Genomic DNA, 24,640 nt, shown 5'->3' on the forward strand with positions numbered 1-24,640 from the left:
CCACGGCCCATAATACAAAATGGATGACAGCAGCTATAATCGGGCAACAGTCCCCGGAGTTAATCACAACCATCCGGCAGTGAGCATAACTACGCAATGTCAGACAGTGACCCTGGCCCTGCTCCATCCCTCCGACAAAGGAGCCAGATTGACGCACACCCAGTCTTAATCCAGCGGATGAACATCATGAAGCACCGTAAGCAAATGCAATGCCAGGTCACGCATCCTTCATGTCCCTTTAACCAGTGTACAAAGATCCATCCCAGTACTTTCTTCCAGTCCGGGCTTTGCTTGTAAATAGCAATCACTCAGGCTTCAACATCCAAACTCAAGAATAGCGTTCATATATGTGATCATCTCCGCCGCAGCATATCAGTCAACGGGCAATGTCTGTGCAGTCCAGAGGCATCCAATCACTCAGTCCCTTCCAGAATTTCCTCTTCCCTGCTCTGCGCCGCGTTTGCGTCTCTTTTCCTTTTCTTCTGCTTTTTCGCATAATCCATAGCTGCCTTGGATGAGGTGAAGATTTTATTATCAGACGGTGGACCAATCCGAAGTCTGGCGGGGTAGAGCATTGCGTACGGGACGTCCTCGGCCCTGACAAGTTGTTTCACAGCCTGAAACTCTTTTCTCGCCGTTTGCACCGCCACAGTAAAATCGGGATAAAACTCTAGTTTACTCCTTGCCAGTCTATGGTGCCTTTCTCGCGCGCCAGCCGAAGGATCACGTCCCTGTCCTTATAATTTAATATTCGGGCAATAACTGGTCGCGGCGCCGCCCCAGACACCGGTCTCTTAGCAAGAGAACGGTGCGCTCGTTCCACTATGAACACACGGGATAGTTGGTCAGCACCAAAGATGTCAGTGATCAGCCTTTCCATGAAGTCTTCCATGCGACCCACATTTGTGGACTCGGGCAGGCCCGTGACGCGGAAGTTGTTGCGTCTCGACCTCCCTTCCAACTCCTCGTTCTTGGCCTGTATTACTGCCAGGACGCGCTCCATGTTAAACACTTTCGTAGTGACTGTGGTCAAGCCGTCCTCCGTAGCAGACACCCTCTGTTCCACCTCCCCCATTCGCTTATTTTGTCTATCAAATTGGGTGGCCATGTGATCCAGTCTGTGATTAACAGCCTCCATGGTGCCTTCAATAGATTGCAGCGTCTTCTGCATAGCTACAAGGACCCCCTCCAAATTTGGCGTGCCGCCAGTTGCTCCAGCAGCCTCGGAGACCGGTGGTTCCTGCGTAGCAGACATGGGGGCCTTTTTTGCCTCAAACACCAACTTAGGCTGATTTCTTTCAGTTCTACCCATGTCTCGGCCCACACAGTAATGTCCTCTACAGTGGCAGCACGATTTAATACAGCACCCCAGAGTCCAAATCAAAGAGTGTGCTTATAATTGTCTCGGCCGTGTGCCCCTCTGCAGACAGCAGACGCCTCAGGCCCCGTCCTTTCCTCTAGGGCGCCAACCGTGTAACCCCAGGCCGCTGTGTTTTTTGTTTTTAACCACTGTTCTCACTTATTTCTCTCTACAGCAGGCTCGAGTCTCACCAGTCCCAGCTGTCCGAAAACACGGCCCACTCAGTCTCAGCTCGATCCCTTATGGCCGCTTGTAAATAGCAGTGGTCGGTATGTGCATCACAGCCCCACAGCCCGCATCCAGGATTGCCGAAGCGATTTCCAATTATCGTGGACTAGATATCACTCTGCCAGGGTGGCCTCAATTACTCCGTTATGCAGCGCTTCCCTCGCCGGCCATCTCAGACCCGCCCCGCCCCCACCAGCCACAGTTTGCGCGGCGCGGCCTAGCACGGCCCAGCGCCACCTCCGCAGCCGCGGGCTATCCCAGGCCGCCACCCCACTCACCACAACCGGCGGAGGTCGGGCCGAGCTCTGCACGCTATCTCCACCGCCGGCCGGCCGTTTTTCTCCGGCAGTTCCAACCCCCGCGGCTACGTTTGAGTCACAGGAAGGCACCGCAGTCTCCGCATCCAAGGTCCCGCTCCGCCGCAGTCCTCGGAAGCAGCCTCCGCTCTCAGTCTACACAATGGCGGATTTCCAGCCGGCAGCTCACTCGCCGCCTTCAGCCCCGGGGACAGTCCGGGCAGCTAAATTACCGGCGCCGGTCCAGCACCAAGCAACGCTCCGCTATATGCCACAGCTTTGGTCACCTCACCGAGGCGAATGTACAGGATAAATGTAGGATGTCGATCCGACCCGGCGGAGCCTCACATATGTGCGGCCATCTTGCCTGGCGCCCTCTAGCGCCCCCCAGTCTTGTTGATCGTCGAAGTGATGATTTAGAAAGTCGCCTGAGAATTCTGCTCCCCTGGCAGATGGACTGCTGTGATTCAGAGCTGTCTGGCCAGGAGCCAATGCCAGATCACCTGAGCCTCCAGGGACAGTGGGCGAGAGCAAGTTCCCCCGTTTGTTTAGGTAGTACATGGTGGTCGTGTTGTTAGTCTGTACTAATATCGAATTGGACTGTATAGACGGGTAGAACTCCTTGAAGGCTAGATGCACTACCCGTAGTTCCAGCATGTTTATGTGATAAGTTTGTTCCTTGCTCGACCATTTGCCCTGAGTCAGCAGACACCCATGTGTGCTCCCCAACCCTAAAGTGAGGCGTCTGTAATCAAGGATTGTGTCGGTTGAGGTTGGTGGAAAGGCACTCCCACAAGGAGATTTTTTCGATGAGTCCACCATGGGATGGAAGACCTCCTGGAATGGGAAAGAAGAATCCAGTCTTCCCATCATGCCGATGTCTGATCTCATTTGTCCTCCAAGTTCTGCTGAAGAGGTCTCATCCCCAGTCTGGCGTTGGGGACTAGAAAGATGCAAGAACCATCAACCCCAGGAGCGATGCAACCTGCCGAACTGAGGGCTGACTAACTTGAAGAAGGAGATTGCATGATTGATAATAGTCTCTCCTCTGAAAGAGACACTTTTCCTGTGCTGGAGTCCAGAATAGCCCCCAGGTAGTGAATTCTTTAAGTGGGCTTATGGATCGATTTCTCCATATTTACATGAAGGCCATAGCGTTGCAGCAAGTACAGGAAGATTCGATAGTGGTCTTTCATCGTTTGGGATGAGCACTTTAGAAGCCAGTCGTCGAGATATGGATAGACGAACAGATCTTGGCGACGTAGAGCAGCGGCTACCACTGCCATGCATTTTGTGAATACTCGAGGAGCAGATTTTAGGTCGAAAGGTAGGTCTCTGTACTGGTAATGCTTGGAGCCTACCATAAAGTGCAGGAACTTCCAGTGCCGTGGAGCAATTGGAACATTTGAAGTAAGCATCCTGGAGGCCTATCAAGCACATCCAATATCCTTTCTGAAGATGTGGATATATTTGATGGAGCGCCAGCATACAAAACATTTCCTTTTGGATGACTTTGTTGAGGGAACGAAGATCCAGAATAGGTCTGAAACTCTTTTTAGCCCTTCTTATGTACCAGGAAGTATCTTGAGTATACTCCTTTTCTGCGTTGGGATGGAAAAATCTCTTCTATGGCCAATTGCTGTAAGAGAGTGGATACCTCCTGACGCAACAACAGCAGTTGGTGAACTCTTGTCTTTACTGGGGGGACGCACTCTTGAGGAGCACGAAAACGTAGCGTTTATCCATTTTGTAGTATATTCAGCACCTATTGATCGTTTATTATGCTGCCCAACTCTTCTACAAGGCCGGCGATACTTTCTCCCACTGGAGTGGGCAACGGTGACAGAGGAAGTGAATGTTCATTGTTTGCCAGTGTTCTCGGCCGTGGAAGAGGACTGTGTGGGCGCTCCTCTACCCCTGGGAGGTCGACGTCCCTGATAGTGAGACTTGGACTGGTGGTACTGCCTCTGGGATCATTGAGGGGCATGAACCCTCTTATGGAATGCTCTACGATCATAAGGCCTGTACCGACATCTGAATTCCTTCCTTTATTCTAACCCCACAGCCTTAAGAGTATCCAGTACCGACTTCATCCTGGCCACGGTCAGGATGTGCTGTTGAGCTTCCGGCTTTAAGGCTGTAAGCCGTAACCAGGAGGATCTTATTGCGCATATGCCATGCGAGTATGAGTGAGCAGCTAGAGATGCTTCAACAACTGCTGCACAGATCATTTGATTCGCAACGAGGGCTCCACCCGGGAGAATCTCCCCAAAATCTTGCCGGTCCTCTTTGGGCAGTTTTTCTTTGAACCGCTCTAGCGAGTCCCACAATGCCCTATCATCACGACCCATCAGGGCTGCAGCACTCAATGCTTTCAAAGATGCATGTGCAGAGCCACAAGCTTTCCTCCCCCAAGAATCTTGTCCAGAGGGACCGTCGAGGAAGAGGCTACTGCATGGGTCTCCTTTGCAGCCGCAATTATCACAGAATCTGATGGAGGCTCTGACCTGAGGAACAGGGGATCTTGCTCTGCTGGTCTATATTTTTTTAAGATCCTTGCCGGAGCCAGTTTGATCGTTGCTGGGGTAAGAAAAATGTCCATGACTGGTTGCAAGAGTCCAGGTAATGTCAGCAGAGGTCTCAATGCAGATCTCTGATGCAGAGTCTAAAAAATGACAGACGTGGACTTTGGAGGTGCGGACATCTCTATGTTCAACTTTTGTGCTACTCTTGACAGCACATCATAAAAAGTGTTGATGTCGTCGACAGGTGACACTCTGGAGGGTGGACTGTCCGTTAAAGTAGGAGAATAATCCCTCTTGGAGGTATGAGTCGAGGACGACGACCAAGAAGACGATCTTCGTCTCCTATGTTGGCCATGAGAGGTGGATTTACAACCTGATGGAGACTTGTGCCTTTGGCGACCCCTGGATGGAGTAATAGGAGAACAATTCACTGCCTGCACCAGCCGAGCCACAGGAGATCCATGGAGAGGACTTGAATAGTCTAAACGCTGTTGCACTTGTGCTTTTGTCTCTTTCTGCCAGTGATGGACTGCGAGGAGCCAACTGGGCGAGAGATGAACAGAAGGAGATGTGTGGTCTTCTCCTCGTTGTGTAGGAGGAACAGTGATCTGCAGAGTAGATTTCTGCACTCGCAGTTCAGGAGATGGAGAAAAGCTTCTTGATGTCAAATATCCTGTGGAGCACTAGTAGACGGCTTCACAGACTTGGCTGGTAATCACGTTTATTCGATATTTAGCCAAGAACAGCAGGAGCTTTCCACCTCTTACCTACTTACAGATTTCCGCCAGGCAAAGGCCACCGCTATTCCAAAAACCAGTAATAAAGAAACCAATCAACTAGATTTAGACAAGCTATGGGAAACCTTACTGGATTCCATGCAGCTTTCTGTCAAATCAATGCAGTATCACTCTGATAAGATGGATGTTCAACTTTCCATCCTTAATTCAGTGGCCACCCACATTGCAAACACTGACAATAGACTGGCAGACATAAACAACTTGATCAAAAGGGCCCAGACAGACACGTATCTGGCCCCAACACACTGGGCCTGTTTCTCCATAGTTGACAAACTTTCCACTAGTCCAGTGGTCATGGAGGACATCCTATCAGACATCCGGAAAATAGGAAAAAACCCCAGCAAACAATCTCAGGAAGCTCAGGAAGCTCAAACAAACAGCCCTTTGACAGGCGAATTCCTCACTGAGAAAGATAAGGCGACTACAGGATGGGATAGGGGTCCACTAAACAGTTTACAAAAGGAAAAGCGACCAGGAATTCACTTAAATGACAGCCAGATAATCTCTACTGAAAAAGAAGAAGATCAAAAGAGCAAGGACCCTGGAAGCCATAATAAAAATAAAAATAAAAAAGAGCACATTCGGAGGGCCAAGCGCAGTTATGACCCCTTTTGGAGGGATCCCCACCAACAAACCCTGAACTAGAGGCTACGGACAATTCTGAGGCTGGGGGCTACAAGGACCACAAACCCAGTCGCAAACAGAGGAGAAAGGGAAGAAAGAAGAAAAAGAACATAATGGAATACTTTTGCACAGGCAGCATAAAACTAGGGACAAAAGGGTTCACTTTGAGTGGTTCAACGGATGCACTGCATCCAGAAGTAGATACAGTGAGCGTCCCAAACCCCTCCAAAAGGAGAGGACTCAAAACTGAGAAAATAAAGTGGATGAATTGGCAGAGCTATCGTCAACAGAGTTGGGAGAACTCATAAAGAACGTTATCACCCGACCTCCAACACCCTCCATTAAGATCAGAACAAGGGGGAACCCGATCATCAATAAAACAACAGGAGAAAGAAACTCAAGCTCGCAACTACTTCACCATCAGGGGACCCAGAACTCAAAATGCATAAAACTGTGGTCGATCCAATAGCGCCACCGATAACAGCACAGAACCCGGCTAGTATTCATAGAGAACCAGTATATACCGACATGGAAAGGTCCAGAGAGTCAGTCACTTTAAGGAAATCCTTTACCATCACTAGGATGGACCAACAAGATTCCCAACATATACATCCAAATGTTCATGCCGAATACGAGAAAGCTATTCAGGCAGTACCCGCAAAGACCAACCAATAACGACGACCCAACAATAACTCCATTTTGTTCATCACCGAATATAAGTCCAGAGGTAGAGGGGACATCCTCAACAGAGGGAACATAATACAACTGATACAAGCAATTGATAATTTGGCAGATATAAACACAAACAATCTCGAAAGAATTGCATTTAAAAGTATCAAGGGAATTTCAGAAAGAGAAATAACCAAGACACTTTGGATTCCAGAGGAAATTGCAAGGAGGATTTTAACAGAGGAAATACAACTGAAACTATGGGGGATAAAAATACAACTTGAACAAAAGCCTGGCTACCCGCAACCATTAATCCCAAGTAAAAGAGAGCAACGGGCTCCTAGTTCCTCCTTCGGCGGGCACACAACAGCGATCTGTGCTGAAATGCGCCCGTAGTACGGACATTCCACTGGCAGAAAGTAAGAACCAACAGCAAATACTTAAGTCTGAAGATTGGTCATGGCTAGCTAAGACCATAAATCGACAAGACGAGAGCACTTGACTTAGGCAAAACGATTCACTGCTAGGGGACACCAACTTACGAATTTGTTCTTGGAACATAAATGGCCTAAGCAACAATACATCGGACAAAGAGCTTTTGGATTACCTTCAAACCTTTGACCTCATTCTATTCCAAGAAACGTGGTTAGAAGAACCCTTTCATTTACTTGGTTGTTAAAACCCATCATAGTCCTGCAGTAAGAAGTTCCAAATTTGGTCATCTAAAGGGTGGTTTAATAATTTATTCTTCAATAAAGTCCATAACATCGACTAAGGACATAGGCACCTTCACATCCCCAACTAACGCAATTAAAGCCCTCAAAGTTGACATAAGGGAAGGAAATATTAAACAACAACTATTACTCCTAAACATTTACATACACCCTGTGACAAAATCAAAGGAGTAAAAATGGTAGGGGCAGAATCAACCAGATTAATGACAAATATATTAATGTCGGGGGACTTTAATATGCACCTGATGGGTACACAGAAGACGGACGAGCTCCTTGATGAGCAATACCTCACCTGGAACATCCCTTGCCAGGACCCGAGTGACAAGAAGCGACAAACATCACACGCAAAGAACCTTGTAAAAGAGCTGGAACATCTAAGCCTTGTGGCTCTAAATGGGCGCTTTTCTGGAGAACAGCCCCCAGCGGCAACATTCCACAGGGCAACTTCTAGCACGTGGATAGATTATACTTTTGTATCCCTCTCTTTCTTCAGTAGGATTACAGGATCCCAGATCGGGGTCCAAGATCACAGCGATCATTTACCACAAGAAACCTCAACAAGGCTAGCTAGATCATCATTAGATATGCCAGTAGAGGACCCCAAGTCCATCTACACGGTCAACTTCAGGAGGCTAAAAATTAAAACTAATCATCCAGAGGAACTATTATCAACAGCAAAGGCAATTTGGGAGCATCGGGAACGGATAAATGTAAATGAAAGTATGATAGCATACTGGGAACATCTAATTAAAACACTGAGAGCGGCAAATAAGGAAAACGCTTCACCAGCTTCTAAGACAAACAGTTTTGCCAGCTAGTCTGGAGATCAAATCTCCAAATTTCAATACTTCAACCCTCCGTAAGCTCAAGAACTCTATAAACAAATTAACACGTTATCTTCGGAGCACAGGCCACGATCCCATCTTACAAAGGGAGCTATCGCAACTCAAAGCAAAAAAGAAAAAAGAAATCTGGCAGGCAAAAAGAGAAAAGGATTATAACCTATGGGCGAGGCTATTGCACGACTCCAAGACGAGATTTTGGCGAACAATAAATAGTTTAGCCAACCAGAACGCGCAAAGAGTAAACTCCCACCTGTCAGAAAAAGCCTGGGCCTCGCATGTGCACCTACACTTTAATGCTCCACAGAGGCAGAACTTCGGAGGCATCGTATCTATATCCAAAATCTCCAACCGGGAACAATCATCTTCCGTTCACAATCATACAGATTAAGAACAGGATAGCCAAGGGTAAGAGGGACGGTGCCCCAGTCCCTACCGGGATTCCACCAATTCTATTCAAATTGTACCAGGAATATTGGGCTTCCATTCTATTGCCGCTGTATGTCCAAATAGCAGACGGTGAAATTATCCCGGACTCCTGGCGGGGTTCAATTATATCCTCATTATACAAGAAAGGTGATAAGAACTCAGCCAAGAGTTACAGGCTTGTAGCGTTAATTGACATCGAGGCGAAATATTATGCTGGCCTCCTTCTGGACGACTTATCAGCCTGGATCGGAGATCAAACAATTATACCAATCAACCAAACAGGCTTCTGCAAGGGCATGGGGACAACTACTAATATTCTGGCATTAGCCCTACTGATAGATAGGGCTAAGATAGCAAATGAACCTCTATTCATGTGCTTCATCGACTATTCGTCGGCTTTCGACAAAATCGATCGAAACAAGCTCTGGTACAAACTCAAGCAAATGAAGATACCATCCACTCTCCTAAATCAGTTAATACTCCTTCACACAAATACTTGGGTCCAAGTAAAGCTAGGAGACGGAAAGTACCTATCCAGGAAAATTCCAACTACCATGGGGCTTAAACAGGGGTGCGTTCTGGCCCCTACGCTTTTCAACTTATTCATGTCTGACCTATCAATATAACTGGGTATTTGTAACTCTCATCCACCTAAGCTGGGAGGCCTCCCACTTTCCAACCTTTTGTACGCAGACGAACTCGTACTGGTCAGCCAGACTTCCAACGCTTATTGGACACTACTAGTCGATACTCTACATCTAATGGCCTAACCATTAATTATGACAAAACGCAGGTTATGAGGATACATCCGGAAAAGGAAACCTCCAAATACCGCTGGCATATAGCAGACTCTTCAATCGAAGTAGTGAACCAGTATAAGTATCTAGGTGTGATCATTGATAACAAAGGGGCTTTCAATCTGCAAAAAGAAGCAATTAAAAGAGGCAAATCGATTGCGGTAGCCATAAAATTGATCAAACAGAAAACGGCCGGCCCTAGCCTTATCCCACTGCTACAAGTCTGGAAAGCGAAACGCATCCCGGCTATCACTTATGGGAGTGAGTGTCTGAGGGGAAGATATGCATTGACTTTGGACAGAACTGTGTCGAGAGCTGCCAGAATAATATTTAATTTACCAAAGTACGTCTAACCAGCCCAAATAAGGCTAGAATTCGGCATGCAAAGCTAATAAATAGCCCGTAAAGGATCCTATGCTAAGGCCTGGTACTGGATAAAAAAATCTGAAGCAGGCACACTGAACTCATATTTATGAAAGAAATACATCTAAAGAATGAGTGTGCAGCAAGGTCTTATTTGACATCATCCATAGACCGTCTCGGACTCAAGGAACTCTGGACAGCCTCAGGAACTTATTCCTGTTTTAAACAAATAGTTAACAAAACAGTGAAAAAGTTATTACTAGCAGAAGACATGGCAACACTAACAGAAAGAGACCACGGATGGTTTGTGGTTCACAGTTATGATAAATCCTCCCAACAACCATACTTAGGCACGGGCTTCAATAGAAAGAGGAAAGAAAAATATCTTCACCTTCGTTTGGGCATTTTACCATCTTTACCGCATCTTCCCCCATGGAAGCGACTTCAAGGTCAGTCAATATGCCGCTAACGCAAGGTTGCAGACGAAAGTGTTTTATATCTGCTATGTGTTTGCAGAAAACTACAGGCCGAACGGCGACAGTTACTAAAGACTCTCTTTGTAAGTAAGCGGATAAGATCCTGCAGACAAGCTGTGAAGGCATGTTTTGGAGGTGGAGATGTACAACTAGTGTGTCGCGTTGTTCAATTCATGGAAGTGGCAGGGGCAAAAGCTCTTGCATCAAGTTACCAGACTGCTTCATCACTGCGCCAAATGGCCCCTGAGAGCTAAACTGCATACCTTCTCTCTTACTGCTGCTAACAACTAACTGATGATGGAACAGTCCCTATCTCTCACTTTGAAAATTGAGTCCTGCCGTCTTAATTTACAGACTGTGTAAACATTTACTGACAAACAACTCTGTGCTTGTTATACAATTCAAGAAGGTTACATGTTTTAGCTAAAAGGTTTTAGAATATGAACTCTGCTGCTGCTGCCCTATGTATGTCAATATAATTCATGACCGTTTTACATGTTTAATTTAAATGGTTTTAGAATATGAATTTTTTTTGCTATTATGTTTTTATATGGAAATTGTAAAGGTTTTAATTAAGCAAACAATAAATATTACCTACCTGTGGAGCACTCTACACAAGGTTCTGAGAGGTCCTTTGATGCAGAGTGGCGCCTCACCAAGGTAGAATGATGTGACGACATCGATAACTGTGAGTGTCTCGACGTCGAGCAGCTATGTGCCACTAAGACCTGTGAGTCCACTGACGGAGATCTTGGCCTCAATGTCGGCTGTGTAAAATCTTTCTGCTTTGATGTCGACTGATGCCCCGTCAACGGAGACTTGAGCTTCGATGTCAGAAGAGGAGTACTCACTGGAGTACGAAGCCTCGACGTCGTGCGAGGAGAAGGTGATGGTGAAAGTCTTCTTGACACTGAACCTCTTGACACAGTCGATCTGGGCCTCGACATTGAGCGACGTCTCGTGGGCTGCAATGGAGGAGGCCGCCTCGACGTCGAACCCTTCTCGATGCCATAGAAGATCTAGGTCTCGACGTTGAGGTCCGTCTCATGGGCTGCAACGGAGGGGTCTGCTTCGATGTCGAACCCTTTTACGATGTCGCAGAAGATCTAGACCTCGACGTTGACCGCAGCCAGATTGACGGCAACGAGGGACTGCGCCTCCACGTCGAAAACCATACCGACGGAGAGCGGTGTCTCGACTTTGGGCGATCCCACTCCAACTAAGAACGGCTCCTCGACGCCGACCGTTGTCGGGTTGACGGCGGCGGAGGATTTGATGCTAATGACATAACTCTGAGCTTGGAAGTGTTCAAAGACGACCGATGTTCTCACAACGGCGATGTCGCAGTTGAAGGGATTGTCATCAACGTTTTCTTTGTCTGTGGAGGCATTTTCATAGAGCCCGACGCCGATGAAGAACAGGCCGGTATTTTGCTTCTGGAAGACGATCTGGGTCTCTTCTTCTTTTGTCTCACAGGATTCCTGCCTCTAGAGGTGGAAGTTTTACCTTTCTCAGAGAGACCATGAAGGTGAATCCTCTCTCTGATCTTGGGAGTGCATCTTGATAAGGTTTGGCAGTGTTGAAAAGTCTCGGGAACATGAGACTCTGGAAGGCAGAGAATACAAACAGAGTGATAATCTGTTTTGGTCTTCTTTTGCGTCAGGAAGGGCAAGGATCAAACAGAGAAGGCATCCCTGAGAGGAAAAAACTGCCAAGCTTCCAGATGAAAAAGGTAATATATTACTCCAACAGGGGTTAAATGTCGAAGTAAATACATTTTAGTGAAAAAAGTAGATATTTTCTGACAAAAAAATTCAAAAAATCGTGGAGCTGATTAAGGTCCTTACTGAAGGAGCCGGAAAGAACAACTGACCTAACTGTCACCGCTGAGGCATGATGGGAAGCTAGGGGGCATGGCTGCCTTAAAAGCACAGTGCCAGTTTTTGAGTTTCTACATTTGCTTTCAGTTTCTATGCTACTGAAGGTCCAATGCAGCCTATGGGCTAACAATACCTGCCTTTTTCTTTGCAGGACTACTTTTCTGCTGTTCATTAAAAGCAGTTCAAGTGTCTTTTGGTCTTCCTGATTTGTTTGTGTATGTGCAAAGACAAGGCCTCACAACATTGCTTAGCCTATTATGTATTTAGTCGTTTTTTTTCTGGGAGGCTGCATTGATTGTTCAAATAATTATATGTATATGTGTATATATGTATCACAAAGGGTACCTGCTATGGAGAGACGCCACGCCAGGTAAGTTCAGTTGCCACATTCATTTATTGGAGTGCACAAGTGAGGAGAGAAGTCCTGCATCACAAACGTGGTTGTCCGCCCTGCCGACGCGTTTCGTTTAAGCAACTTCTTCATGGGCAGCGGAAAGGAATGCAAAGTACTGCAGTTTCCCGGCATCAATTTCAATTCACCCACTCCGCCTCCTTGGGCGTGGCAAAGCTGTGGCATGCTAGTAGTGGTAGTGCCGGTTTCTTGCTCCAGTGAGTTGCCGTGTCCTTGCTAATATATACAGAAATGAAACCCAAGTGGGTGGTGGTGCAAAAGCTCAAGTCCCCACCGACATCAGTATTCTCCTACAAACTGGCTCCCGACCCTTCAAAAACAGCGTTGTTAAACGCAGCTTCAAGAGCGCTGAAACCCAGCGCCGGGGTTCTCTCCGCGGCTCAGGTCAGCCACCTCACATTCATCACAAAGGGTGCCTGCTATGGAGAGACGCGATGGGTATAAGCGGGTTCTACCTGCGAAACGCGTCGCGTGAAGCCTTCCCAATAAACACGCTTTTGCAACTACAAGTGGCCCAGACAATCTTTTCTTTATAGGAGAAGTGAAAGGTTGGATGTGTGTGTATATATATATATATATATATATATATATATATATATATATGCTTGCTTTCCACGGCTCGTTCGCGGCGGAACCTCCCGTAGTCTGGTGGCGCGTTTGCGGCTGGCAGAGCCCCGCCAGTCAATCACTTTTCCAAAATATCCAATTTAGACGCACACTCAGAGGTAAAGTGGTACACAGTGTCGCTTTATTTGCTGTTACGCGTTTCGGAAGCCTTAACTCCCTTGCTCACACAGCAAGCCATCAGCTTTCCACCAGTTACATACACACTACGTGATAGCCATAGAAACAGGACTGTACAGATTTCATTTTGGCTGACATCTTTGAGTGTGCATTTACGTAATATTATTTTACACATAATGTCTCCTTTTGCACACCTACTTGTCCATTAAAGCAGTTAAGTACATTTCTTATATCACATTTCATTTGCCACAGTGGCTGATTGTGCAGTTACTGTTTCTAAACCCCTCTTCTTTCGCCTAGTGGCTTACTAAGGGTTTGATGTCTCTGGTTCAAGCCTCAGTTATAAAAACAAAAACAAAAAAAGTGCCAAAACGTGAACTTATAAAGTGAAGAGAGTTTCTACTTAGTGAAGAAGTCTTCTACTCTATTCTCCCGTGAATCTTCTGGGTGACAGGCTCAATTTCTCGTGAAGTGCACGTGATCCCTAACGATATCATCTTGAATAGGCCTGTTAGAGTAAAACAAAAAATTAAAATTACAATCTAGTTCTGATTCTCATTAAAAACATATATGTACATATTTCCAGCTTAGATTTTCTTAACAAACATTACTTCCTTGTGACAAGCATATATAAGTTCTTTCATTTTCTCATTTTTACATTTAAACATTTTTAGGTACAGGATTCATATTCTTCACCTATATTTTCTTATATTATGATTCATATAGATGAACTCCTAATTCCTCATGTTCATTATGTCCATTCGGTTGTCGCGTTTCTAACTCTAGAATCCATTTCGATTCTTTTTTTCTCAACTGCATCTCTCTGTTACCCCCCCTCTGATTTTGTCTCACCTGTTCTATTGCAAAGTATGTTAACAAATTGCAATTCGATCTGTGATGTTGTGAAAAGTGTCTTGCGACTGGGTATTGAGGGTCCTGGTTTGTAATAGCCCTTAGGTGTTGCATTACCCTATTCTTGGCCATTACTGTTGTGCTGCCCACATATCTTTTTTTACACGGACATTCAAGTACGTATACCACGTATGTTGAGCTGCACGTTTGGAATTGAGTTATCCTTCTTTTGTTCTTTCCATGCGGGAGATCAAAGTCTTTCCTCATAGGGCTACACTTGCAGGCTTTACAATGCCCGCATGGGAAGAAACCTGCAAGGTTATGTTGGTTCCTATTCTTGTAATCCGTAATGTCCCCCTTCGTAAGTATGTCCCTCAGACTGTGACTCTTCCTGTACGTAATGGCTGGTCTCGTGCTTAGCTCAGGGCCAATAATAGGATCACTTTTAAGGATATTCCAATTTCTTGCAATTATTTTCCTTACTTTTTGAGACCCCTTATTGTATGTTAGAATTACTCTGGTGGTCTCATTCCCTTGGACTTCCTTCTCTTTTGTTATTAAGGTGCTTTCCCTTGTTACATTTTCCATCTTTGATAAGGCTCTATCCAGAACCCACTTGGGGTAACCCCTTTCTTTGAATCTCTGTACCATATTTCCACTTTCTTTCTTATACTCTTCTGTGCTCGAACAATTTCTCCTTGCTCTTAGAAGTTCCCCGTAGGGGATACTCCATTTTAAAGTGTCAGGGTGACTGCTAAGAGCATGGAGGACACTATTGCCTGCTGTTTCCTTCCTGTACAGTTTAGTTCTCAAACGGTCACCTTCTGCTCTTACTTCTACATCTAGATATTCAACTTGATGTTTATCCTTTTGATGAGTCAGTTTAATATTGTAATCATTTGTATTCAATAAATCTACAAATTCATCCGCCTCTGCATCATTTCCACTCCACACTACAAACAGGTCATCTATGTACCTTAGCCATACTATGACTCTCTTAAATGCCTGTCTGTACTTGGTGTCATTCTGTATTTCCTCTTCCCATTTTCCCAGGAACAAATTTGCAAAGCTCGGTGCAAAGCTTGTACCCATACAAGTTCCCGTTGTCTGTTTATACATTTCTCCATTAAACATAAATACATTATTCTCTAAGCATATCCTTATCATTTCACTTAGCATCCTCGTATGTTCTAAATACATTATATTGCGTTTTTTCAAATAATGCATGCATGCATTTATGCCATGTTCATGTTCAATCACTGTATACAATGAATTAACATCCATTGTTATTAGCATATATTCAGATTTCCAATTAATGGTGTCAATCTTTTTAAGAAAATCTTGGGTGTCTTTTACATAAGAGGGCAGTTCTTTTACATGTTCCTGGAGGAAGAACTCAACATATTTTGACACATTTTCATACACACTCCCTATGGATGACACTATGGGTCTCCCTGGTGGTGTAAGTGGGTTCTTGTGAATCTTGGGAAGGAAATAGATTATTGGCAATTTGGGATAATCTCTTTTTAAAAAAGTAAACTCCTCCCAAGACAGGAGACCTTCCTCTTGCCATTTAGTAAGGTTGGACCACATGGTTAAGATGTTATTCCTGTAGACTCCACCATTACTTTTACAGTAATAGTTTTCATTATTTAGTTGTCTTACTGCCTCTGTTATATATGCCTCCCGATCTTGTATAACCACATTTCCCCCTTTGTCTGCTGGGCGTATTATGATTGAGGAATCATTTGCTAGGGATTCAATGGCTTTCTTTTGTTTCAGATTTAAGTTGAAACCTCCTCCCTTCCCCCTAGGGTGACGCTTATATTCCATTAATGCCTTCGTTGTTACATCATGAAATGTGTCTACGTTATCGTGTGGGAGATTAGGAAAAAATACAGACTTTGGTTTAAAACTAGTCATGGCAGCTCTGTCTGTGGTTAAGTTCAAAAATTCTGTACCCCCCTCCCGGATGTATGTCTCTGTGTTATCTCCTTCATATAACAGATCTTGCGCTATTTGAATGGCATTCGCGTCCCCCACTTCTAAGCAGGGCTGACTTGGGGGTATGGGTACCTGTGTATTCCAGTTACTGGTGTTACTTCTCAGAGCATGCCATTTTTTTAGTTTTAATTTTCTTATGAACCGGAATATGTCAATTCTGGTATCACTGTAGTTGAACATTTCTGTCGGGCAAAACGAGAGGCCCAAGCTTAAAGTTTTCTTTTCAATGTCCGTTAACTCTCTACTTGACAAGTTTACTATAGTTTTATTTACCATTTCATTGTTCTCCATTATTGGTTGCATTTCCTGTAGCCCCCACGTCTGGTTCCCACTGGCTCGCGTTCCACTTCTTTTCCTTTTCCTTTGTTTCCTTCTTTTCCTGCGTTGCTTGCTTCGTCCTTCCCTCTTCCGGCTCCTCTTGCTTTGCCCCTGGGCCTTCCTCTCGTGCCTCTTCCTCTTTGTGCTGGAGGGGGTGAGAATCTTCCCGACTGCCGCCCCCTCTTCAGCGCTCGGAATTCGTCTAAATACGTCGGTTTGGAGGTAATTATTTCCATCTCAGCGATTGTACTTGTGCTGTGCATGGAACCCTCGGTATCCGATCCATCTGCGGTTTCTATATTTGATCCCGCCCTTTGCATTTGGGGAGACTTACTGGACGATGCAGGTCGCTGTATATCATATAGATGGTCATATTTTCTACTATATGTTAGGATGCGCCCGGAGTCATAATCATTACAGTCTCTATGCAGTTTTCTTTGTTTTCTAAGTTTGATATCTTCTTCATACTGGACCAATCTGGCTTTCATTTCCTCCTTGTATTTCTTTACACTTGCTTGATCACTCTCATTGTCGAGTTCTTCCTCTAGTTCCAGTATCTCTTTGAGAATCCTGTCTCTATCCTCCCAGGCGTATTTCACCAGTATACACAGCATAGTTTTAGAACTGTTTGTTGAATTCTCGAACCATTCTTCCAGCATGCGTGGATTAGGAGACTCATGTGATGGCGTTATATATATCCGTAGTCCTCTTGGGATCATGTTTTTGTCTACATAGTCTTGCAGAGACACTGCCTCCCACCATTTAGATGTTTCATTCTTTTTTAATTTTTCATATTTTCTCAATTTTCCTGTTAATGTGGTTTCCACTTGCTTCTGGGTTCCCACTTGTTGCCCTTTACCAGGTGCTCTAGCCAATAGTGTCTGTGCCACGCGCCTCCGTTGCGCATCTTCATCCATTGCTCGTTCCTTTACGAGTATTTATATAGTCTGTCACATGTGGTCCAACCTTACTAAATGGCAAGAGGAAGGTCTCCTGTCTTGGGAGGAGTTTACTTTTTTAAAAAGAGATTATCCCAAATTGCCAATAATCTATTTCCTTCCCAAGATTCACAAGAACCCACTTACACCACCAGGGAGACCCATAGTGTCATCCATAGGGAGTGTGTATGAAAATGTGTCAAAATATGTTGAGTTCTTCCTCCAGGAACATGTAAAAGAACTGCCCTCTTATGTAAAAGACACCCAAGATTTTCTTAAAAAGATTGACACCATTAATTGGAAATCTGAATATATGCTAATAACAATGGATGTTAATTCATTGTATACAGTGATTGAACATGAACATGGCATAAATGCATGCATGCATTATTTGAAAAAACGCAATATAATGTATTTAGAACATACGAGGATGCTAAGTGAAATGATAAGGATATGCTTAGAGAATAATGTATTTATGTTTAATGGAGAAATGTATAAACAGACAACGGGAACTTGTATGGGTACAAGCTTTGCACCGAGCTTTGCAAATTTGTTCCTGGGAAAATGGGAAGAGGAAATACAGAATGACACCAAGTACAGACAGGCATTTAAGAGAGTCATAGTATGGCTAAGGTACATAGATGACCTGTTTGTAGTGTGGAGTGGAAATGATGCAGAGGCGGATGAATTTGTAGATTTATTGAATACAAATGATTACAATATTAAACTGACTCATCAAAAGGATAAACATCAAGTTGAATATCTAGATGTAGAAGTAAGAGCAGAAGGTGACCGTTTGAGAACTAAACTGTACAGGAAGGAAACAGCAGGCAATAGTGTCCTCCATGCTCTTAGCAGTCACCCTGACACTTTAAAATGGAGTATCCCCTACGGGGAACTTCTAAGAGCAAGGAGAAATTGTTCGAGCACAGAAGAGTATAAGAAAGAAAGTGGAAATATGGTACAGAGATTCAAAGAAAGGGGTTACCCCAAGTGGGTTCTGGATAGAGCCTTATCAAAGATGGAAAATGTAACAAGGGAAAGCACCTTAATAACAAAAGAGAAGGAAGTCCAAGGGAATGAGACCACCAGAGTAATTCTAACATACAATCAGGGGTCTCAAAAAGTAAGGAAAATAATTGCAAGAAATTGGAATATCCTTAAAAGTGATCCTATTATTGGCCCTGAGCTAAGCACGAGACCAGCCATTACGTACAGGAAGAGTCACAGTCTGAGGGACATACTTACGAAGGGGGACATTACGGATTACAAGAATAGGAACCAACATAACCTTGCAGGTTTCTTCCCATGCGGGCATTGTAAAGCCTGCAAGTGTAGCCCTATGAGGAAAGACTTTGATCTCCCGCATGGAAAGAACAAAAGAAGGATAACTCAATTCCTAACGTGCAGCTCAACATACGTGGTATACGTACTTGAATGTCCGTGTAAAAAAAGATATGTGGGCAGCACAACAGTAATGGCCAAGAATAGGGTAATGCAACACCTAAGGGCTATTACAAACCAGGACCCTCAATACCCAGTCGCAAGACACTTTTCACAACATCACAGATCGAATTGCAATTTGTTAACATACTTTGCAATAGAACAGGTGAGACAAAATCAGAGGGGGGGTAACAGAGAGATGCAGTTGAGAAAAAAAGAATCGAAATGGATTCTAGAGTTAGAAACGCGACAACCGAATGGACATAATGAACATGAGGAATTAGGAGTTCATCTATATGAATCATAATATAAGAAAATATAGGTGAAGAATATGAATCCTGTACCTAAAAATGTTTAAATGTAAAAATGAGAAAATGAAAGAACTTATATATGCTTGTCACAAGGAAGTAATGTTTGTTAAGAAAATCTAAGCTGGAAATATGTACATATATGTTTTTAATGAGAATCAGAACTAGATTGTAATTTTAATTTTTTGTTTTACTCTAACAGGCCTATTCAAGATGATATCGTTAGGGATCACGTGCACTTCACGAGAAATTGAGCCTGTCACCCAGAAGATTCACGGGAGAATAGAGTAGAAGACTTCTTCACTAAGTAGAAACTCTCTTCACTTTATAAGTTCACGTTTTGGCACTTTTTTTGTTTTTGTTTTTATAACTGAGGCTTGAACCAGAGACATCAAACCCTTAGTAAGCCACTAGGCGAAAGAAGAGGGGTTTAGAAACAGTAACTGCACAATCAGCCACTGTGGCAAATGAAATGTGATATAAGAAATGTACTCAACTGCTTTAATGGACAAGTAGGTGTGCAAAAGGAGACATTATGTGTAAAATAATATTACGTAAATGCACACTCAAAGATGTCAGCCAAAATGAAATCTGTACAGTCCTGTTTCTATGGCTATCACGTAGTGTGTATGTAACTGGTGGAAAGCTGATGGCTTGCTGTGTGAGCAAGGGAGTTAAGGCTTCCGAAACGCGTAACAGCAAATAAAGCGACACTGTGTACCACTTTACCTCTGAGTGTGCGTCTAAATTGGATATTTTGGAAAATATATATATATATATATATATATATATATATATACACATACATACACATATATATATATATATATATTCCAGAAATGGGGAGAATTCATATTAAATTCGTCGCTAGGACTAATAAAAATATTAGTCAAACACATTGAAATTGCCTTGGAAAAAATAAAGGAACAGCTAAAAGAAGTAGAAAAAGATCTTGATGCATTTAAGTTAAATCAAGAAATGATGAAATTCAAGGAGGATTTAGAGAAACAAATAGACAAGCATGAAGAAACTGTGAGACAAAGAAAACACAACAAATTTGTAAGGGATGCTAATGACTACTCAGAGGGAAGAATCTTCACTTTGCGCGCAAATTTGATCCTTTCAAAAAAACATGTAGGAATGACAACAGCCTCTTCGACTAGCTTATCTTCTCTCACATCCAATGAACCAATTGAGGAAGACCCAATAATGGATGATGCCAAAAGGATTTTTTTAGGGGACAAGTGCCTCGTTCTCCAAAAACGCCAGTGGGAACAGGATCAGGGGGCGCAAAAACAAGAACGAGGAAGAGAGAGATCATGGCAACAAAGACCAAGAAATCAACACCGACAACAAGAAGAGGTTGGAGAAGAAAGCACATCAAACGAAAAGATTGGTACAGAAACGAGAGGTATGACACAGAGGCGGGGGAAATAAATGAAGAACTACAAGTAGTCAATTTATCAAAAAGAGATATATCACCAGCAGAAATATCCCTACTAAAAAAAGGCATTAATTTTTGTCCAACACAACAAATGGAAATGGCACAAACTAGAATTGATTTCTACTTGTACATAAGAAAAATAAAATTGGCGAAACACTTCATGGAGAGAAAAAACAAACCTAAAATAAATAGAACTCCCTTGGATCCAACTTCGGAATTAAGTGTGAAAGACGCAGATGGCTACCTTGCACTCTTAAACCTGGATGTGGAAGATGAACAGGAAATACATCTAGAAACTGTGATACCCCAATTAGGGGCAGGAACAAGCAAATTAAAGGCAAAATCGAAATTTTATCCCTAATTAACACCAGGCAATAAAATTGACATCTTTCAGGAGGCGGTAATACATGAACTATACAACATCACGAAAACTAACTGTAAAGACAACTTATCCCAACAAGAACGAGAGGCCTTATCCACTTTAACCAATAACCAAGGAATGGAAATTAAAATGGCGGACAAAGGGGGCAATGTGGTGTTATGGGACAGAGAACTATACACCACAGAAGCGATGAGTCAATTAACAAACCCCCTATACTATGAACAACTACCAAAAAATCCACTTGACACAATCAAAAGAGACATTGATCAAAAATTAACCAATTGGGAAAGGAGAAATTTAATTGACTTTGATGAAAAGAAATATCTAACTGTAGATTTCCCACGCACAGCAACCATGTATTTTCTGCCGAAAATACATAAAGATCCCACTAAACCACCAGGGAGACCAATTGTGTCAGCTAAGGGCTCATTATTGGAACCGATGGCAAACTTTATCGATCATTTTCTGAAACCATATGTTGAACAATTAAGATCATACATTAAAGATACTACAGACTTTTTGTGCATGTTAACCAATTTGGAGTGGCAGAATCATTATCTCCTTATATCAATGGATGTTGTCGCCCTATACACGAATATTGACAATGATCTAGGGCTGCAGGCCTGCCAATACTACTTAAAACAACGCAACATACATTATAAAGAATATAATGAGATGTTATTGGAAATGATCTCTTTGGTATTGACTAATAATATCTTCCTTTTTGGGGATCAACTTTACCGCCAACGAAACGGAGCTGCTATGGGCTTTTCCTTCAGCCCTAATTATGCTTGCATAGCTATGGGCTGGTGGGAGGAGGAGGTGGCATGGTGCAGACAAAATTCAAATTTCACCCAACACATTGTGACGTGGAAAAGATTTATTCATTGAGTGGAATGGGAGTGAAACAGAATTCGACCAATATTTTGAGATTTTAAACAAAAGTACTCCAGGGCTCAGATTTACTTTTGTGAAAAGCAAAGAGCGAATAACATTTTTGGACACTGAGATCTATGTGAGGAATAACCGGGTAGAAACAACGCTACACCGGAAAATTACAGCAACCAATGCCACTCTTGAAGCCACAAGCTTCCATCAACCTGCCTTAATCTCAAGCATACCATATGGAGAGTTCCTCCGAATAAAACGCATCTGCAGTGAGGAAAAAGAATGGGAGAAGCACAGCGCAGGTACTATCAAGCGATTTCCAAAAAGAAAATATGGCAAAAAATTGATTGACAAATGTTGGGAGAGAGCTAATCAAAAACAAAGATCAGAATGCCTGAAACCAAAACTTGAAGAGAAAATCTCAGAAGAACCGATCGGACTAATTTTAGATTACAGTCAGGAATCGAGAAAAATAACACAAATCTTGAGAAAGAATTGGAGAATTCTACAACGTGATCCGATAATTGGTCAGAAAATGGGTAACCACCCTGTGGTAACATACAGGAGAGCAAAAAACTTCAAGGATCAATTAATACACAGCCATTTCATCAGCAAAAAGAAAAAAACCAATTGGTTGAAAACCACGGGAGTCACAAAATGTTACAACTGTAAAGTGTGCGAAATCGCAAAACCAACAAAGGAAATAACAATGGGAAACAAAAAAATCTGGAAAATAAGGGAACTAATAACCTGCAAGAGCCAGTATACCATCTATATGATAGAATGTCCTTGCCAACTTCGCTATATAGGAAGTACAATTTGCGAATTAAAAAAACGCATACTGGAACATGTGCGGGCTAACGTGAATAAGGACAGAGGAAACGCAGTGGCAAAACATATGGAGACGCACCACAATGGCAATTGGAAATTATTGAAATTTCTCGGATTGGAAACCATGTCTCTATCAGAAAGAGGTGGCCATTGGGAAAAATTGTTGCGCCATATACTGAACTTTCGAACAAGGACTCCTTTTGGACTGAATCAGTCGGAAGAACTGTACGTACACATATAAAGGGATCAAACACGAACATCTCAAGAAAACTGCACATATTGTTTCCCGATACCCACAGATAACCAGGTCCATCCTGAAAAAGATACACACAATGAAAGGGATAAATGACATCGAAAGCCCACTGGAGGGCAGGAAAGAACGTTCAAATTACACAACATGGTTAAGAACCATCCCTATAACAACATTTAATATAAATGGTTTGGGTAAAGGACTACAACAATAAATAACTGTTTATCACCCAATGTAATGTCTCATGAATGAAATGTTTATTTAAGTTAATTCAAATTATTCACAATTGCGAACATGTAATAATCTTGCAGGGATGTTGCTTGAATTAAATGAAACTACACATCCCAGAATTCCCAAAGAGAAATGGAAATAACATGCAATATGAGTGAAGAGTGAAGAGATGGCAGCTGCTATGCATGACTTGCTCTTTTGCACCCCGTGTTTCGTGTTCTTTCATTGTCCTAGGTCTAAGTGGAGGACAATAAGTCATTTACCTGATGTCATCAGGAATAAGAGAGGACATAGTGTCAATTAAATAAGCTCTTGTATTTTGGTGTATTGAAATCAATGCTCTAAATATCTGTATTCCAAATTGTTACAGTCTCCTCGTTCCATGGTCTTTTCCTAATGGTCTAATCATTCACGCCACTAAGAGGCAGAATCAGAACAATGTGGCCTCCTTTCAAACTATGGTGAGGGGTTCTGAAATTGCCATTTTTTATCATTTTTCAGAATTGTCCTGTTAATAAAACCTCATAACAGAAATAAAAAGGCTGGGTTCAAGCATGGCCTGGTGAATAGGCCATCTGGACTTCAGGGATCCATTTTAATATCAAGATGTCACATTTTATTAAATGTTTGGCAAAGATGATGATGAAACTATATGCAGCATTACTTTCCAATAAAAGATTGCCATACTAGTGAATATCAGCTTGAAAACCGCATTTCAAAGATAACAGGCAGTACAGGTGCAGTGAGTGGGTCTAATATGATCTCAACATAAGCGTTATCAAAGTAAGACCCCACTATATCTATCATAGAACACCCCACCAACTCTAAAGGACAGATAAATAACCTTCTGCTGCACTGACGTTCATGCCAGTCTCCGCCAAAGTAACCTGAACATGTAGAGCCTCAAAGGCTGAACAAGAACACCAAAGACCTTTGTAAGAAGCACATCAAGGAAAATACTTTTTCTAGTGATAATATTAGAAATCCCTCCACTAGACAAACACTGGGCCATATAAATCCCATACTATATGAATAAATTGCAGTTAATATGTTTTAATCATTTAAGAGAAACGCATGTAGCGCATGCTCTTTGGATTGGGTTGAGGTCCCTTCTGCCTGCCTTAAGACAACAAATGCAGGATCTTTGTCAATCTGTTCAGACCACACTGATATTATATCCTCATGCGCCCCTAGGAGTTGGCAGCAATCGGAGAAGGTTGCACATGCATGAATGTGATCGGTATAATAATACTGAGAGAAGGTTACACAAGAACTTTGTTTAAAATCACATTGAATGCATCTCTCAAGTACCCCATCAGTCAGGGATTTCCCATGACAATAACTGGCCTTCACTATATTATTACACTGCATACCTATCGAGGCATTAGAATAGTAGAAAAGGAAAGGTTACCTACCTGTAAACCCCAGTCTTTCATCAGAACCCAGAACACATAAACGAACAGCGCATCTAGACCAGATCCCGAGATCAATTTTTAGACCATATTTTTTCACATGAAAAAAAGCATTACATAAAAGAAAGTATGCCAATATGAGGAAGCATTTTATACAGTTTTT

The 24,640-nt window shown here is 43.0% G+C and overlaps 1 protein-coding gene across 6 annotated transcripts in view; it reads right to left on the minus strand.

Annotated features, from left to right (window-relative positions):
- The window catches only part of HERC1 (HECT and RLD domain containing E3 ubiquitin protein ligase family member 1), a 2,088,313-nt gene that overhangs the window by 143,601 nt on the left and 1,920,072 nt on the right, over positions 1-24,640 (minus strand). The gene's annotated exons all lie outside the window — the stretch shown is intronic.

The sequence above is a fragment of the Lissotriton helveticus genome, chromosome 3_2 (genome assembly GCF_964261635.1).
Source record: "Lissotriton helveticus chromosome 3_2, aLisHel1.1, whole genome shotgun sequence".
Taxonomy (NCBI): domain Eukaryota; kingdom Metazoa; phylum Chordata; class Amphibia; order Caudata; family Salamandridae; genus Lissotriton; species Lissotriton helveticus.